The sequence below is a fragment of the Myotis daubentonii genome, chromosome 11, assembly GCF_963259705.1.
Source record: "Myotis daubentonii chromosome 11, mMyoDau2.1, whole genome shotgun sequence".
Taxonomy (NCBI): Eukaryota; Metazoa; Chordata; class Mammalia; order Chiroptera; family Vespertilionidae; genus Myotis; species Myotis daubentonii.
This window is the reverse complement of record NC_081850.1, coordinates 55,201,240-55,207,053: the sequence shown is the minus strand read 5'-3', so window position 1 is coordinate 55,207,053 and position 5,814 is coordinate 55,201,240. Positions and strand designations below refer to the sequence as shown.

At 43.1% G+C, this 5,814-nt stretch overlaps 1 long non-coding RNA gene across 1 annotated transcript; it reads right to left on the bottom strand.

Annotated features, from left to right (window-relative positions):
* Positions 1-236: 236 nt before the first annotated feature.
* Positions 237-5,727, bottom strand: LOC132212177 (uncharacterized). Its single transcript, XR_009447676.1, has 3 exons — positions 5,308-5,727; positions 2,195-2,284; positions 237-984 (listed from the first exon to the last, which is right to left on the bottom strand). It is a non-coding gene; the product is annotated as an uncharacterized LOC132212177 (long non-coding RNA).
* Positions 5,728-5,814: the final 87 nt, after the last annotated feature.

Here is a 5,814-nt window from a genome sequence, read left to right as displayed (position 1 = left end):
AGATGGTGTAGAGGGATTTCAGTAAAGCTTGCATGTTGTTTTTTGAGCATCAGTGTTAACCTTTAGAAATTGGAAGGTTTTATATAAAAACCCAGATTTCTAGCTGCTCCTCTAACAAAACGGAAGGCTTAGCCTCATTGGACCTGCCTCAGCCCAGTCACAGCTGCCTCCTCAGCTCCCTATTGTTGCCCCGGCAACAAGGATGACTGGTGACACCATTTCTCATTGCACATATGCTGTGTTTATTTATTTTATTATAAAAACAAAAGTAAAAACATTTTTCTTATTACGTCTTTGTCAAAAAGGAAAAATAAAAGACCAAGTCGTTTGTTGTAAGGAAAATAGGCTCAACATATTTATCTGTGGAAGTGAAACTATTTCTGTACATTTAAAAGGCCAGTGCCCAACCAGCTTCACTTGTTTTCATTGCAAGCGTGGGCCCCATGACAACTTGAATTTGCTTCCCTGCAGGGTCTCTGGTGCATTCCTGTCCCAGAAGCGTGGACCTTGGGTCAGACTCTCATCCTGTTGCCACTTCTGTCTTCAACTCCGGAGAGACGTGGGGCCACGAGAGAAGGCCGTGAGCGCAGACCTGGGCCTGGTGATCTGAAGGGAGACGAAACCCTGCCCAGTGAGACCGCCGTGAATCTCCAGCTCAGTGAGAACACAAAGGCTGCAGCCCACCTCTGTGCCCGCCGCCCCAGAAGTCCTTTGGAGATTGGCACCTTGATCACGAACCTTCTGCCTTGGCCTCCCTCTCAGCATTTCTTCCATGATAGGGTTCCTAGCCCTTCCCTCTAATCTGGCCACGCCCTGGCTCAAATTCCCTTGGTGGTGTCCAGAAGTGGGCACAGGCTCCAGATATGGTCCAAACAGCCCAAAACAGTGAGAAGAACACCTCCCTCAGCTCAGATACTGCTTTCATTCTTGTCGCCTTGAACAGGTTACTTAACATCTCCATGCCTTCGTTGTCTCATCTATAAACTGAGATGAGTGAAAATACTCATTAAGTAGTTATAAAAATTAAATACATTTAAAATGCTTTCAAAACCACGAGCACAATGTAAGTGTTTGTTATTATTATTGTTACTATTGTTAGTGCAGTAAGTAATGGCTAAAGCTAGACAGCAGTGGAATAGGCTGTTCTGGAGTATTCTTTACCACTGCAGGTGTATAAGCAGAACCAAGGTGGCTGTAGGGTTCAGCTTTGGACCTTGAATTTTCAGTGCTGGCGAAACATCTAACTAGGCTTGGTCAGTATTATCATTCTATTTAATTCCATGGACATTTACTGAACAGCTACTCTGTGCCAGACATTGTGCTAAGTCCCAGAGATTTGAGATAAATCAGATGGTCCCAGTTCTCAAGGACCTGAGAATCTAGTAAGGATAGCAGGTGTGGTAAATGCCACAGCACCAGCACATGAGGTTCATAGGCAGCCAGAGGAGGAAGTCAGGGCAGGCTTCTCGGAAGAGGCAGTAAGAAACAAGGTCCCCTGGGCTGTATTTATGATCTGGGGAATGCAGAGTATGGGAGATCCAGGAGTGACAAAGGGTTTTGGGTTCCAGTGCTGACAGTCATTTTTTCTAGGCCCTGTCCTTAGTTGAATCATTTGGACCCTCCCACCCCTTATGGCTTTTGGAGAGAAAGTTCTTGTGAGTCTTTAAGATGCTTCCTAAATCCCTTTGCACACACGCAGACATTTTATTGATCAAATTTCCAATATGATGTTTTTTTCCTTAATCCCTTTATCTTTTGGTTCACGGAGACTGAAATCTAAGTTTCTCCAGGAGTGTTTGCCTGGTCAATCACAGCAAAAAGAGACTGCATTTCCTGGATTACTAAATCAATACAGCTTAAGTCAACAGGATCAGACTAATTTCTGTGTTTCTGCATCCTCGTCCCAGACAGTTTCCCCCGTGGCGTGCTCCTTCTCACCAGATGTTCTCCTATTATGAACTGATGCCAACTATGTTCAAAGTGACCACATTAAGGGGGACAGCCCCAGGGAATCAGGGTGAAAATGGAAATAAAAAAGAAAGCCACACACATGTGCTATTTACTAGATAATAAAGACAAATATGTTCACATCCTGTCATCTCGGCATGAATAACCCCAGTAATGCTCTTAGACAGGAGGCCTGTCAGGAAACACTGCCAAGTTTCTCTTTCCCCTTCCTGGCTTCCATTCTTACCTACCTGCTGCTCCTCACGCTTGGGTCCGGGCTTTCCATTCTTTCTGTGCTTTGTTAAGCACCCCTCTTTCAGCCAGGATCACAGTTGGTCTGGGAGATGAGAGAGGTACAAAGCAGGAAGATAGATGTAGTCACAGGTTTTCCCCGAGACTGTAAATGGGGAGAGGCAAGAACGCATCCATTGGCCCATTCTCCTTGCCTGTTTTCCTTTTGTGCCCTCATGGAGATGACTCATGCTGCTGCCCTCTGGGCAAGCCCCACAGCCTCTGTCACCCTGTGAGAGGTACAGATCGGGACATGCACTCTTTTTCCTTTCTCTAAAGGTTTTTGCTTGGCTGAGGCGTCAGCTAACAATTCAGACCCAGTTACATGAAACTTTCTAACAAAGGCCAGGAAGCCAGGAGAGGGAGTTACCTGTAAGAGGAGACCCAGCAGGTTGTCAAGAGTTACGAAACGCCAGGGCTTGTACAGCATCTCAGCTGTGCTTTGTTGGGGAGGAGGCTCTTGGGGCTGATTATTCTCAAAAGGTTACTTTGGGGAAGAACTGTTACCTTGTTCTTTAGAAATACTGCATAGCCCCCAGAGACTCTTAGAGCTGTATAGAGTCTAAAAGGGTCACATGGGGTTCTGGCTCTCAAACTTGGTGCCCGTTAGAAGTATGTAGGGGTAAAGGGGTGAGGGTAGGGAGGGTGCTTTACAGAATTCCGACACCCAGATCCCATCCCGGACCAATGATATCGGAATCTCTCTGGGGGTAGGGCCTAAGCATGCACTGGCTCAACTCCTTGGATGCTGCCAGTGTGCTGCCAAGTTTGAGAACCTGTGAGCGGGGACCCTTACTATTCATTGTGGTTAGTGGAGCTATAGCATACCTGGGGGCTTGTTAGCAATGCACATTCTTGAGGTCCCACCACAGACCTACTGAATCAGAATCTGCGGTTTAACAAGCTCACCAGGGGACTCGTATGTGCTTACCGTTTGAGAAGCAGTTACGTTTCTGGAAGCATTGGGCAATCTGGCAATAGTGGGCCCAAATGCTGTCTTGACAACTACCCATGGGGTCTGTGTAGTAGCTGACTCTTTTAAGAGGTGTCCTCACTCCAGTTTGCTCAAGTCCCACACCTGACCAGGTTCACTAACTTCCACTGATCGCCTGGGCCCATTCACCACTATCTAGCTCCAGAACATTTCATTACCCACAAAAGAAAACCTATATTCATAGGCAGTCATTCCCCAGTCCCCTCTTCCCTCAGCCCCTGGCAATCACTAATTGGCTTTCTGTCACTATGAGTTTGCTTATTCATATAGTTCATATAAAAGGAATGCATAACGTTTTCAAGGGTTATCCATGTTCTAACATATATCGTACTTTCTTCCTTTTATGGCTGAATAATATTCCTTTGCATGGATATACCACATGTTGTTTATCCATCCACCATTTGATAGATATTAGGGTAATTTCAAACTTTTGTTTTTTGTTTGAACTCTGTTGTCAATTCTTTTGGGTTTATACCCAGTTGTGGAATTGCTGACTCATATGGTATTTCTATGTTTAACATTTTTGAAGAATAGCCAAACTGTTTTATATAGCAGCATTTTATATTCCCTCCCACAATGCGTGAGGGTTCCAATTTGTCCACATCTTTGTCAACTTACTATTTTGTTTTTCTTAGTTCTAGTCATCTTATTGGGTGTAAAGTGGTTTCTCATTGTGCTTTTGATTTGTACTTCCCTAATAACTAAGATGAGTATCTTTTTATGTATTCATCGGTTATTTGTATATCTTCTTTAGAAAAATGTCTACTTAAGCCCTTTGCTTGTTTAAAAACTGGGCTATTTGCCTTTTTGTTAGTGGATTGTAACAGTTATTTATATAGAGTGTCCCCCCCCAAAATATATATATCCTTTAACAGCTGATAACTTACTTAATTTTGAAAATTAAATGTTAATAAACACTGACTTGGTAATCATTCAAAGTGTGTATACATTTTTGGGGACACCCTGTATATTCTGAATACTAGCCCCTTTTCAGATATATGATTTGCAAATATTTCTGCCATTTGTAAGTTGCCTTTTCACATTCTTGATAGTGTTCTTTAATGCCCACGTTTTCAACTTAGCCAGCTTATAGAATTTTTTATTTCCTTGCCTGTGCTTTTGGTGTTACATATAATTTGAGATTTTATCACCTGGACAAGATAGTGAGGGAGAAAGAGGGATCTGAGGGGAAAGGCAATAAGAATGGCTTGACATTTCTATCTCCAGTTCAACCAGTAGATCTGAACATTTATCTGCTTTATATAGGTTCTTCAGAATATACATTAGTATTAACACACCAGCCATATTCACCAGACCTTGCTCCTTCAGATTACCACTTGTTCTGATCGATGGCACACACACTTTCTGAGCAGCACTTCAAAACGTATGAAGTGGAAAATTGGGTCTCTGAATGGTTTGCCTCAAAACAAGAAAAGTTCTAATGGAACAGTATCCACAAATTACCTGAAAGATGAGGGAAATGTGTAGCTAGCGATGGACATTACTTTGAATAAAGCACTGTTGATTTTTCTCTTGAAATTGTGTTTTCTTTGGATTACAAAATCCGTATTATTAACCAGTTAATAAGTAATCTGCATTTTAACCAGTTGATAGCTAATCCATATTATTAACCGGTTAATAACTAATCTGCAATATTGGTTAATAATCCACATTATTAACTGGTTAATAATTAATCCACATTATTAACCATAATGTGGATTTTGTAATCAAAGAAAACACGATAATTTCAAGAGAAACATCAAAAGTGCTTTATTCAAAGTAATGTCCATCACTAGCTACACATTTCCCCCATCTTTCAGGTAATTTGTGGATACCATCCCAATAGAACTTTTCTTGTTTTGAGGCAAACCATTCAGAGACCCAATTTTCCACTTCTTGGTACGTTTTGAAGTGCAGCTCAGAAAGTGCGTATGCCATCGGTCAGAACAAGTGGTAACCTGAAGGAGCAATACAACAAAATAGCATACATATCAAATCGCATATATATCAACATCTGTGTAACTCCATCTATTGAAAAAATCCGCATTATTAACCGGTACACCTCGTATACCAACCTTGGTACCAGGAGCTGCCTTTGCCTGAGCTCACACAGCAAGTGAGCGTTTGAACGCAGGTGTTCTCCTCTCAAACCTAAGGCTCTGTCCAAAGGAAAGCCAGATCCATCATCTCTGGGTCTCTGTTGATTGACACATTATTACTACCAGCTGCTATCATTTTGGGAAGCTTACTGTGCCAGGCATTGTGTTGAAAGTCTACATCTAATCTTCCCAACAACCGGGAAGGGGTTACTACTGAATTCAGGTTAAATAACTTGTTCAAGATCACGCAGATGGTGTCAGAGTAGGACTTAACCTAGGTCTGACTCCAAAGCCTAGATTCTAAACCACCAAGCGAAACTGTTACTTTAAAGATGACCAAGTCCCGAAGAAAACGATCTCGCCCCGCTTTCCCCCGGTTTATAAACCGGCAGCTATTCCCGGTCCCCGCCAGCGCGCAGACTCCGCCGCCGCCCCTCCCTCCGCCCCCAAATCGCGCAGGCGCGCTTCCCTCCGGGGCTGCTG